Source organism: Hypanus sabinus, chromosome 23 (genome assembly GCF_030144855.1).
Source record: "Hypanus sabinus isolate sHypSab1 chromosome 23, sHypSab1.hap1, whole genome shotgun sequence".
Lineage (NCBI taxonomy): Eukaryota > Metazoa > Chordata > Chondrichthyes > Myliobatiformes > Dasyatidae > Hypanus > Hypanus sabinus.
The window spans coordinates 26,257,398-26,271,215 of NC_082728.1; the positions used below are offsets into that span (position 1 = coordinate 26,257,398).

Here is a 13,818-nt window from a genome sequence, read left to right on the forward strand (position 1 = left end):
GTTTTTGGAAAGACTGGGATTGGTTAAGGATAGTCAATATGGTTTTGTGCTGGTAGGTTGTAGGCCGTGTCTAATCGAACTTATAGAGGTTTTCAAGGAAGTTACCAGGAAAATTGATGAAGGCAAAGCAGTGGATGTTGTTTTTGTGAACTTTAATAAGGCCTTTGACAAGGTCCCACATGTGAGTTTCGTCAAAAAGGTTCAATCTCTTGGCGTTTAAGGTGAGGTAATGGGATTAGACATCGGCTTTGCAGGAGAAGCCAGAGAGTGATAGTAGGTGGTTGCCTCTCTGACTGGAGATCTGTGACAAGAGATGTGCCACAGTGCTGGGTCTGTTGTAGTTTGTCATCTATATCAATAATCTTGATGCTAATGCAGTAAATGGGATCCACAAATTTGCAGATAACACAAAGATTAGGGGTATAATAGACAGCGAAGAAGGTTGTTAAAGGTTACAGCAGGATCACGACTAGCTGGAAAAATGGGCTTGAAAAATGGCAGATAAAATTTAATGCAGACAAGTGTGAGGTGTTGCACTTTGGTAAGACCAGGCAGAGTAGGTCTTACACAGAGAGCAGGGCATTGAGGAGTGTGGTGGAACAGAGGGATCTGAGAACATAGATTCAGAATTGCATGACAGTGCCATCAGAGGGTAGATAGGATCATAAAGAAAGCTTTTGGCATATTGACCTTCATAAATCAAAGTTTCGAGTACAGGTGTTGGGGTGTTATGTTGAAGTTGTAAAGACATTGGTGAGGCCTAATTTGAAGTATTGTGTGCAGATCATGTCACCTACCAACAGGAAATACATCAATAAGTTTGAAAGAGTGCAGAGAGCATTTACAAGGATTATTGCCAAGACTTGAGGACTTGAGTTATAGGGAGAGATTGAATAGGTTAGGACTTTATTCCCTGGAGTATATAAGAATGAGGGGAGATTTGGTAGAGGTATACAAAATTATGAGGGGTATAGATATGGTAAATGCAAGCAGGCTTTTTCCATTGAGGTTGGGTGAGACTAGAACTAGAGGTCGTGGGTTAACGGTGAAAGGGGAACTTCTTTACTCGGAGGTTGGTGAGAGCATGGAATGAGCTGCCAGCAGAAATTCTGGAATCTGGTTCGATTTCAGTAGATAGAATGGGAGGGTTATGGAGGGTTATAGTCCAGGTGCAGATCACTGGCACTAGGCAAGTTTATAGTTCGGCATGAACTAGATAGGCCAAAAGGCCTTTTTCTGTACTGTACTGTTCTATGACTCTGCAAACATTCTAGCCTATTTGATATTTAAAGCAACAAAAAAGTATAATGAGACAAAGCTGTAGAGAGAAAGGGTCTTAGATAATCAAGGAGTCAAATTAATTTGAGGGAAGCTAAGAAATAGGTTTGGAAAACACCTATAGGTGCTTAGGTGCAAGGTTGCATATAGGTTTCAAAAATGAAACTGTTCACCTGATTAACAAGGCTAAGCAGAAACCCTTAGAAGTACTCAGCAGGCAGACAACACTCGAGGAGAGAAAACCAGTTAAAATTTCATGTCAGTAAATAACCTTGGATTAGAACCTGAGAATATCAGAGAAGACAACTGAAAGTTGGTAAAAACTACTGGACACCAAAAAGATAGGAGATGAATAAAAGATAGTGTTACCAGAACAGAACATGGAATATTTTATGTATGATATGTACAAATCACCTGGTCAGAAAACATGATGAAATCATCACATAAGCAATGTATGTTAGGAGTTCCTTGCTATTCCTGGTAGAATAAAGTAAATATCTTTGCTTGGGTTCAGATCCTGTAATAGCTATTCTAAATTGAACTCTAGTAGGTGTTCTTAGAATATCTTAGAATTGGTGATGTGGTGGGAAAAGCTGAAACAAAAGGAATAATAAAGCATTAAAATGGCCAGAGGTTTTGAAAATGTTGATAGTGAGCTTTACACAGCTACGATATCAAACTAAAGGAAGATAGAGATTTCCAGGTAGTTGCTTTGGTCATTCACTCTTATAGCTGCACCTACTTATTGTTAATGCAAAGTTAAAGTAAATCAAATGGCGCAATTCTGTAAATAGTGGAACAAGCCTGACCCTGATATTGGTCAGGGTCTATCCAAACCAGAAACCCTGGATCAACAGTCCTGTGCGTGTTGCACTGACAGTGTGAAACAGAGCTTTTGCCACCAGTAACTAACAGAAACTCAAGAAATACAGCTATGATCTACGTAAGGTCATCAGGCAGCGAAATGACAATACAAGGACAAAATTCAGCCATAACTCTCCACCAACAACACACGCAGCTTATGGCAAGACCTGCACATTATTGCAGACTTCAAAGTTAAACACAATGGTGCTGCCCACATTGCTGCCTCTCTACCAGAAGAGCTAAATCTTTTCTGCGCTTAGTTTGATGCCGCTGACACTGAGCCCCCGAGGAGAGCCGTCGATGCGACCTGCACCTTGGTCATCTCTGAGGCTGAAGTACACCGATGTTTCCAATGAGTGAACAGCCGCAACGCTCTGGAACCGGACACCAGCCCAGGGCGGTCACTCAGAATGTGTGCGGCACAACAGGCTGGCGTGCTTTCAGACATTGTTAATCACTCCCTCTCCCAGTGCAGAGTGCCCTCCTGCTTCAAAACCTCTACCTTTGTCCCTGTACATAAAAAGACTGAGGTAACATGTCTGAATGACTGGTGTCCTGTCACATTTACCTCAATAATAGGCAAATACTTTGAGAGGTTGGTCAAGGATTACATCTGCAGCATACTACTACCTGGACTGGACCCCCTACAATTTGCCTACACTACCGTGTGTGACAAGTGAAGTCAGAGCCAAAATAAAAGCAAAAGAGAGGGCATACAAGGAAGCCAAAACTAGTGGGAAGATAGAGGATTGTGAAGTTTTTAAAACTTGCAGAAGGAAATTAAGAAGGTCATTAGGAAGGAAAAGATTAATTATGAAAGGAAGTCGGTGGCTAATATCAAAGAAAATACTAAAAGATTTTTAAGTATATAAAGGGTAAAAGAGAGCTGAGGGTAGATATAGGACCAATAGAAAATGATGCTGGAGATATTGTAATGCGAGACGCAGAGATGACAGAGGAACTGAATGTGTATTTTGTATCAGTCTTCACAGTGGAAGACTTCTGCAGTATACCGGACATTCAAGGGTGTCAGGGAAGTGAAGTATGTGCAGTGAAAATTATGACTGAGAAGATGCTCAGGAAGCTTGATGGTCTGAGGGTGGATAAATCTCCTGGACCTGATGGAATGCACCCTTGGGTCCTGAAGGAAGTAGCTGGAGAGACAGCAGAGGCATCAATGATGATCTTTCAAGAATCGATAGATTCTGGCATTGTACCGGATGACTGGAAAACTGCGCTATTTAAGGAGTGTGGGAGGCAGCAGAAAGGAAACTATAGAACTGTTAGCCTGACACTACTGGTTGGGAAGCTGTTGGAATTGATTGTTAGGGATGAGATTACGGAGTACCTGGAGGCACATGACAAGAAAGGCCAAAGCCAGCATGGTCTCCTGAAAGAAAAATCCTACTGCAATTTTTTGAGGAAGTTACAAGCAGGGTAGACAAAGGAGATGCAGTAGATGTGGTGTACTTGGATTTTCAGAAGGCCTTTGACAAGGTGCCGCACAAGAAGCTGCTTAGAAAGATAAGAACAAATGGAATTACAGGAAAGTTACTAGCATGGGTGGAGCATTGGCTAATCAGCAAGAAACAGAGAGTGGGAATAAAGGAATCCTATTCTGGCTGGCTGCCAGTTACCAGTAGAGTTCCACAGGGGTTGGTGTTGGGACTGCTGCTTTTTACGATGTATGACAATGATACAAAGACAGGTGGAGGAGCAGGTAGTGCTGAGGAAAGAGAGCCTGCAGAGAGACTTAGATAGTTTAGGGGAACAGGCAAAGAAGTGGAAAATGAAATACATTGTTAGAAAATGTAGGGTCATGCCCTTTGGTGGAAGAAATAAACAGGCAGACTATTATTTAGATGGAGAGAGAATTTAAAATGCAGAGATGCAAAGTGACTTGAGAATCCTTGTGCAGGATACCCTAAAGGTTAACCTCCAGGTTGAGTTGGTGGTGAAGAAGGTGAATGCAATGTAGCCATTCATTTCTAGAGATATAGAATATAAGAGTATGGATGTGATGTTGAGGCTCTATAAGGCACTCGTGAGACCACATTTGGAGGATTGTGTGCAGTTTTGGGCTCCTTGTTTTAGAAAGGATATACTGTATACTGACATTGCAGAGGGTTCGGAGAAGATTTACAAGAATGCTTCCAGGAATGAAAGGATTAATGTTTGAGGAACATCTGGTGGCTCTTGGGCTGTATTCCCTGGAGCTCGGGAAAATGGATGGCGGTGATTTCATAGAAACATTCCGAATGTTAAAAGGCCTGAACAGATTAGATATGGCTCTTATTTCTCACGGTAGGGGAGTCTAGATAAGAGGGCATGACTTCAAGATTGAAGGACATTCATTTAGAACAGAGATGCAGAGAAATTACTTTAGTCAGAGGGTGGTAAATCTGTGGAATTTGTTGCCATGAGTGGCTGTGGAGACCAAGTCATTGGGTGCATTTAAGGCAGAGATAGATAAGTACTTGATTAGCCAGGGTATCAAAGGGTATGGGGAGAAGGCAGGGGAGTGGGGGTGACTGGAAGAATTGGATCAGCCCATAACTGAATGGTGGAGCAGACTCAATGGGCTGAATGGTCTACTTCTGCTTCTATATCTTACGGTCTTATGGACACAACCGATCGACAGACGACACAATAACCACAGCTCTACATACCGTCCTTACACATCTGGAGAAGAAGGATGCTTATGTGAGAATGCTATTCTTGGACTACAGTTCAGCATTCAACACCATAATTCCCTCCAGGCTTGACAAGAAGCTCAGAGACCTCGGCCTTCACCCTGCCTCATGCAGCTGGATCCTGGACTTCCTGTCAGATTGCTGGCAGGTGTTAAGGATGGCTCCCTCACTTCTGCCCCTCTGACCCTCAACACTGGAGACCCCTAACGGCTGTGTCTTAAGTCCCCTCCTTTACTCCCTGTACACACATGATTGTGTCACCACCCACAGCTCCAATCTGCTACTTACATTTGCAGATGATACTACATTAATTGGCCTTATCTCAAATAATAAGGACGCAGCCTCCAGAGAAGAAGTCATCTTTCTGACACAGTGATGTCACGAAAACAACCCCTCCTTCAATGTCGCAAAAACAAAGGAGCTGGTTGTGGACTACAGAAGGAACAGAGACCAGCTAGCCCCTATTGACATCAATAGATCTGGGGTTGAGAGGGTGAACAGCTTCAAGTTCATCACCAAGGACCTCAGTTGGCCTGTACATACCGGCTGGGTGGTGAAGAAAGCACAACAACACCTCTTTCACTTCAGACGATTGAAGAAATTCGGCATGAGTCCCCAAAGCCTAAGAACTTTCAACAGGGGCACAATTGAGAGCATCCTGACTGGCTGTATCACTGCCTGGTTTGAGAATTGTACTTCTCTTAATTGTAGGACTGTGCAGAGAGTGGTGCGGACAGCCTAGTACATCGGTAGATGTGAACTTCCCGCTATTCAGGGCATTTACAGTGACAGGTGTGTAAAAAGGACCCAAAGGATTATTGGGAACCCAAATCACCCCAACCACAAACTGTTCCAGCTGGGAAACAGTACCGCAGCATTAAAGCCAGGACCGGCAAGCTCCTGGACAGTTCTTCCACCAGACCATCAGACTGACTAATTCACACTGACACAAAATTGTATTTCTAAGTTATATTGACTGTTCTGTTGTACATCTTACTGTACATACTATTTTTTACAAATTACTATAATTCTCACATTGCACATTCAGACGGAGACATAACATAAAGATTTTTACTCCTCATGTACGCGAAGGATGTAAGAAATAAAGTCAATTCAATTCAATCAGAGGATAAAAGTCTCAATTCACAGCAAGCTCTTATTATGAGAAAACAACCTCAATAATGCCTTAAACACAGGCAGGCTTAGTACATATAATGTCTTATGAATTGTGTCTGATATCATCTGGAGATGGCACATCAATCAGTTGAGGGAAACAGAATTAATTGTTAGTGAATAAAGATGGCCTGAGCTGACAGAACCACTTCCTGCAGTCCCAGAGTCAACTCCTACCATCACCATAGAGGCCACAGAATCTGAGATTGTTTACCAACCTCACCTGCTAAGCAGAGTGATCCCCCTTATTAGGAAAGGTGTTATCCCATAAGAGTAAGAAAGCCTCCACTGCGATTAAATCTTTAAGCCTGCATCGGACAATTTAAAATTTCCTGTGCCGTGCTTGTCTGTATAATGTTTGTATTATACAATATACTCTGTATACAGTTGAGATACATTCTATATTGAGTTGGAGTTTATAGCTAAGCAGCGAGGAGTGCTGTGTATTTAATATTTCAGTAATATGTAAGTAACATTTTAAATATATTGTTTGATAAAGCATTCCTTGCTGTTTACATTATACGTTGCAGGTTATATGTAGAAGTACGTAAATGCCGTACATCAGGACACTACCACGTGATGTGTTCATGCCCCGCTTAAAGTAAAACTAAGAACATGCACAAGTTATCCCAGCTTTGTGCTTCCTTTGAGTTAGCTCTTATGCTTTGCAGTTACAGAACTTAACAGTGTTGGTAGGTTAATTAGCCACAGTAATTGCCCCTAGTGTGCAGATGAGGTAGAACTAGAAAATATGTTGGAAGGGAAGGGTGTTGATGGGACTGTAGGAAAATTAAAAGGGTTCGGGTAGGATTAGTATATAAATCAGTGCCTAATTTTTGACATAGACTAATCGAACTGGAGGACCTATTTCTGTATTGCAACCCTCCTTGATTCTATTATTCAACTGAACTTAGACCTAGATTTGTGCTATCAATAAACCAAGGCTTTTTAAATTGGGAACTTTGAGTAGTCATTCCAAGCAGAAAAGATTGCGTGACATACCAAACTCACAAAAATCATTGAACTGAGGGGAATTTCCAGGAGTTTAAGATGTTGTCCAATCAGTAAGGTAGTGGATAGTGTAATGCTTGATAGTGCCTGCTGTAAGATTGGGGTTCAAATCCTGCCATCGTCTTTAAGAAGATTGTACGCTCTCCCTGTGACTATGTGGGTTTCCAACAGGTGCTTCAATTCTTCCCCACATTCCAGATGTACTGGTTAGGGTTAGCAAGTTTGTGGACAAGTTACGTTGGTGCCAGAAGTGTGGCGACACTTGAGGGCTGCTCCCAGAACTTCTCAGGTTGTGTTTATTGTTGTTGCAAACAGCACCTTTCAATGTATGTTTAAATGTGTATGTGATGAAAGACCATACGTTTATAATGTCTTCTAAACATTCTATATTTGGACATATATTGTTCCGAATCCTTAGCGATTTCAGAACAATATCACCTAAGGCACTATTATGACCATAGAAATGGCTGATTCAAACACTCCAATAAGATCAAAATAACTTTTTTTAAAGGGGGAATGATCATTTCTATGTGCTTACTAATGTGGGCTCATACTAGATTGAGTCAAAAATGTGGCTTGAAGATCAGAAGCAAATAATTTTGAAGAATGAGAGAGTTAGTCACCAGAGCAGTGATTAAGTTAGAGACTCATCCATATATGAAAACTAGCTTAACTTCAACACTTATTTAAATATTTGAACTGAACTTTCCGCTCTGATAACCTCTGGATCAATAATTTGGGATTATTCAACAATGTCCAAAGTCCACATGAAAATCCAATATGAGTACTGGAAATGTAAGGGTTGTAATTTCAGATTTTATTATTATTTTAAATTTACAGTAACATTAAATAAGGTGGTTAGCTATTTAACTCTGTGCCTGCTGAAGTTGGCATTTTACAATATGGGCACATTTCTGGTGTGGTTTAGATTTGAAAATAACTGGCCCAATCTTTTTGTTGAAAATTCTCTGAAACACATTCTCTATGTTGTCCACTTTGTTATTTTGATTTTCAAGGGAAGTTGCCTGGTCACAGTTGTGAACATAATTACCGACAGTTTACAGCCAGAGATGTTGGTTCAAATTTGCTTTGTTTCAGGAGGTTTGTTCAAGGGTGACCTTCCATGACCGATTCCGTCAGTCCTGCACATTCTCTCTTTGCTTTTGTCTTGTTCTTTGGCGCACAGTGCACATTTGCATTAAACTGATTGGATTTTAATGTCAGTCATCTGTCAGACTGTAGGAGATGGAGTTTGTGCTAAATCACAGATGAATACATTATCACTGGGTAGATCTGTTGAATATAATTAATAAATGAATTTTAAGATGGGGGTGGAGGGGAAGGGTTGAACATAATCCATGAAAAACATTTTAATATAGAATGAATCTTGTGGAGAGCAATGAATTGTAAACATGATTCCTTAAGATAATGTTTATTCGCTTCCACGATACGTATATTTTAATGTAAATTAAGGCAATGAATATAGAAATATTTATATTTTTCTTTACATTAGAACTGTTAAATCAGTTATGAGCACTGATCTTACAGCTCATTATTATTCCAGTAACCTGCTGAGGAAATGAATAATGTAAGAAATTATGGGCCAAGATACTGAGATTATCCAGCTGTGTTTTATAATTAGTATCACAATTACACTAGGAGAAGGAGGAGCATCTACTTCAGAAGTGCCATGAGAATTAGATTATACTTTTGTTCAGTTCTCTTGCTGTTACCCTCTCATACGGCTAAATAATCTGAAGCTTTCTGCTGACAACCTGTATTCGGCACCATGAGAATTAGCAACTGTAAGTGGTTTCTAAAGGCTGCACTTACGTTATTTTAAGAATTTAGGAAATAGGGGCAGAAAGACATTCAACCCCTTGAGTCTATTTCATAATTCAACAGACTCCTGGTTATTTTCTACCTCAGACATCTTCCTGACTAATTTCCTTTTACGTATCAGAACTATTATTTTTTGTTTTGAATGCAATTGGTGACCAAACCTCCACCATTGTCGAAAAGCAGGGGATTCCAAATGCTCTCCATCCTCTGAGTGAGGAAACTTCCCCCAATTTTGTGATCTTTGATGCCTGGTTGTGGACTCCATGGTCAGGGGCAAAGAATCTCCTTGCTTCTGGCCTGTTGAGCCCCATAAGAATTGTGTTTTTCTGAACTCTGGAGAACAGAGTCTTGGCCCGTTCACTCTCTGGATATGGCAGTCTTACCATCCCAGGGAGCAGCCTGATGAGTCCTTGCTACACTTCCTCTGCTGCAAATGTGTCCTTCTTTTGATAACGAGATCAAAAATTGTACACAATGCACCAAGTGTGATCATGCCAAGTTGCAACGTAATTATAAAAGGATATTTTTATACTTAAATTATTTTATTACATAAACCAATACAAGATTTGTCTTCCTAATTGCTTGTGTACCTGCATGTTAGCTTTTTAGTGACACATGGAGATGGACATACAGGACCCTTTGAATATAAACACTTCCTAATTGCTTACCTCTTTAAAAAGATGAGCATTATTTCTCCTGCCAAAGTGGACAAAATCTCATTTTTCCACATTGAGCTTCATCTCCCATGTTATACAGCTAATTTATATCTCCTTGAAGCTTCTTATAATGCTCGTCACTATTCACATTCCCAATAAGTTTCATGTCATCTGCATACTTTATTTACATTTAATCCCCTCAGTCAAATAGTTCATATAGGTGATGAATAATTTTAATTTCTGTATTAGTCCACTAGGCACACCCTGCCAATTTGAGAAGGACTTATTTATTCCCTCCTTGTTTTCTATCTGTGAGCCCGATTCACAATTCAAAGCAGCATATTCAATTTAGTTCCATGCGTTAAACCCTTTGGGTGGGACCTCATCCAAAGCATTCTCTAAATGCAAATACACAACATCTATTGTGTTTCCGTTATCTATTCTATTAGATATACTGTGGATTCTGGTTAATTGGGATATGTCAGGACCAATATATTTTGGCCCAATTAAGAGGCTGCCTAATTAGCCGAAGTTTTATGGAAATAGTTTAAAAAGTATAAAAAAGACAGGCTACCATTTAACTAAGTTAAAATTGTGTATTGAATTGAAATACAGAACAAATTAGAACACTACCAATACAACTGCAACACTTTAAAACTGTGTATTAGTTCTTGTGTATTACTGATGGAGGAATTTGTTCAGTGTATGATGTTGTATTCTTTTGATTGACTGCAAATGAACAACAACAGTGCAGACACCTCATGCAGATAATGGACTGCCTTCATACTGTGTGTCCTCCAAATCTTCATTTTTCATTGTAACCTTCAAGATGATTGCTGATGGCTTCAAATTCTTTGAAATTGCTAACTTACTGAAGTAGTGAAATCGTTTCATTTTCACTCCCAGCTGTTTCTGGCCTCTCAATGCCTGAATGTTTGAAACTGCAGTGAACAAAACGGTTTTGAATTGTCTTACTGCTTATTTCTCGCCAACTATTATGCCCAAAATCACTGCTTTTTGAGCACAATCACACGCAACTGACGCTATTAAAAAACTGTTCACTCTAAACACGGTATAGTGTCTAATGGCCACACAAGTACATGTGATAGTTGCTAGTTACAAACTGTCCTGCCCAATTAAGCAGCACATTGTTCCACATGAATGAGGGGAATCCCAGTAAGATGCTTGATTAGGTTTTGTCCTTTCAGAGTTGTCACAAAGAAGTGGCTGCTCCAATTAACTGAAGGCTCAATTAACTGGAATCCAGTGTATTCTCAAAGAGTCCTGCTAGTTTAGTCAAATGTTATTTCTCTTTTACAGGCCCATGTTGACTTGATAACATCATTTATTCACCAATTAGACATTACCATCACCTCTACCTTAGAAACATTTGCACTCTGAGGCTATGTTTTGCAATCAACTGAGTCAGCTGACTGGTTACTTGTAGTAACTGGCTTCCTAATTAAATTATTATTTTTTAAACTGTCTCAGATTGGCAACAACATGTCCTCCACAATCTCCATCGGTGGGAAATAGTGAGGAGTGCTTCCATGTGTGGTTAGTCAAATTGAGCATAAAAGGCAATGAGCTCATCTGAGAGCAAAGATAAGTACTTGAGGACATGGATGAATCATTGCCTAGGACATGAGTAATAAAATTTGTGTGAAAATGGTCACTACTTCTGCTTTTCAATACCTCTGCCTTTTGGGAAAGCAATGCCCTGTGCCATATAGAACTTCTTGTTTTTTCCTCCATCTTCAAAGAGAACCTTCTGTGGCTTGACCTGGTTTTGTCATGCTTTGAGCAGTACAATCCTAAAGTTAAGCTCAGTAAGTGTTCTGTCTTCAGATCGGAAGAATTGTACTGGGCCATATCATCTCTTCAGAGGGCACATCAACTGATCCAGGAAAGATCTAAGCCATGGCTGAGTGTAGAAGGCCAGGGATCATTTCAGAGCTGTAGCCCTTCTGAGGCTTTGCCAGCTTTTACAGGAGGTTTATAAGGAACTTTGCACATATTCCTGCCCCTCTCCATGGTCTTTCAGCTTTGGCCTCTGCAAAGAAGAGAAGACATCACCTGCCAGCCCACTTGTTTTGCCAGTAGTGGAATCCAGAATGTGAGACTCTGAAAGAGAAGCTTGACACAGCTCCAGTGTTGGCATATGCAAATTTCTCAAATCCATTAGTTCTAGAAATTGATGCGAACCTTCAGAGTCTTGAGGCTGTACTTTCCCAGGAGTTGGATGGACAGAGGAGGCCGGTCACCTACACCAGCAGGGGGCTTCAGGCATCGGAAAGAACCATGGAAAATTATAGTGCCATGAAACCTGAGCTGCTCAGTCTTAAGGGGGCAGTCACTGATAAGTTCAGGGAGTACTTGTTCGGCAATAAGGTTGTGGTCCTGACAGATAACAACCCTTTGAGCCATCCGCAGACTGCAAGATTGGGGCTACAGAGCACTGCTGGATTGCAGAGCTTGCCCGATTTACTTCCAGATTATTTCTCATCCTGACCGTCAGAATGCAGCTGCAGATGCCCTGTCAAGGCAGGACTCGGGACCGATCTCTTCTGAAGGTTTGGCCATGGACCATCTTCCTGATGCTTATGGCGCCCCCTCAGCCCATTCCAATGAAGGACAAGTGAGGACCCCAGGTTTACACTCCAAAGCCATCTTTGTAGCTTCCCCATCTACAGCAGAGAATTCCTGGCCACTCTTCAATGGGCTGATCCGGTTATCTCAGCCTTCCCTAGGTATTGGGCCAGGGGAGAGTGACAATGCTGGCTGATTGAGAAGCCACCCTTGCTGGAACTGCTGCGGCAGTGGAATTGAGTTGTGGACTGTGCAGGGGTTTCATACCATCAAAGAGAGGGCAGCCAGAGGCAACTCATCCTTCCATCCTCCCTGTGGGAGCACAGGTCCATGGAAAGGTCCATGCAAATGCAAAGGTCCATGGACGCCACAGGGTGGACAGAACATTCAGATTGGTGAGTGGGCCATGTTACTGGTCAAGCATGATGTGGAGGAGTTCTGCAAGCCCTGTGAGAGATGCATTGTGTCTAAGGCCCCACAACCCAAAGTAGCAACATCAATGGGCAGCTCGTTGGCATCCAGGCCATTGGAAGTGGTGGCAATGGACTTCACGGCGCCTGAGCAGATGGGTGGGAGAATGTGCTGCCTTTGACGGATGTATTCTCCAAGCTTACTGTCGCTGTGCCATCACAGGATCAGCGGCCTGCCATTGTAACCAAATGCTTGGCGAGGCACTGGATTCAGCCGTATGGGTGGCCAACTCAGATTCACTGCAAAAGAGGAGTTTGGAAGTTGAAGTGGCTCAGTCCGTGCATAAACTTTATGGTGTCTGGAAGAGCAGAACAACTCCATTATCACCAGCAGGGCTATAGGCAATGTGAATGGTTTAACTTGATGCTCCATGACCTCATTTGCATCCTTTCCCCTCAGAAGAAGAAGAAATGGGTGGAGTAGGTGCCTGAGGTTGTCTTTGCCTATAATACCATGGAGCATGAAAGCAATGGGTATTCTCCATTTTTTTCTCCTCTTCGGATGGACAACCAGCATACTCCTAGACACCATATTGGGGGCTGAAGAGGATGATGCTGGGGGAGAGATGGAGGAGAGGCTTCAGCAGCACCAGGACCTATTGCACCTGGCCTATGGCTAGGCTGTCCAACAGCTGAAAAAGGCAGCAGATTCCCAGTGCCAGCATGATGCAGAGCTGTGCCCAGGACCATTAGTGTATGTGTGGAATCGGCAATAGACAGGCTGCCACAAGATTGAAGCTCTCAGGCTGTGCATTCCCCAGCTGAGCCTTGGTAAAGCAGTGTATACAGTAATATCACTCAATTCCTCATGGCCCCCTTGACAACTCCACCACTCTGAACTTCGACTTTGCAGCCCTGGAGTTAAGGTCAATGGGTAACCAGAGAATCTTGCACCTGAGCGGGTCACTACTGAGCCAGAGAGCAATGAAGAGGAGATAGGCGCTGAGAGCGTGGTGGGTCTCCGGGCTCCCTGTTGGCCAGAAGAATGTATGGCAGGTAATAGCTCAGTGCTAGTCAACTGGAAGAATATAAGAGCTCTGGAGCTCTGGGCAGGAGGGGCAGGACTCCTCAGAGTCCGAAGGGAAGGCTCCCCAGTGATCACCCCCCTCCCCTCAGAGATCAACGCAGACCACTGCTGGTGTCCATTCCAACCCATTCAACTTACCGAGGTCTGTCACCTGTTGCCAAATTGGAGAAAGTGGGGCTGCATTAGGTAGTGCATAGGGGCCTTTGTAGTACCTG

At 42.1% G+C, this 13,818-nt stretch overlaps 1 protein-coding gene across 1 annotated transcript in view; it reads left to right on the plus strand.

The window, feature by feature from the left end:
- The window catches only part of kif19 (kinesin family member 19), a 207,603-nt gene that overhangs the window by 91,559 nt on the left and 102,226 nt on the right, over positions 1–13,818 (plus strand). The gene's annotated exons all lie outside the window — the stretch shown is intronic.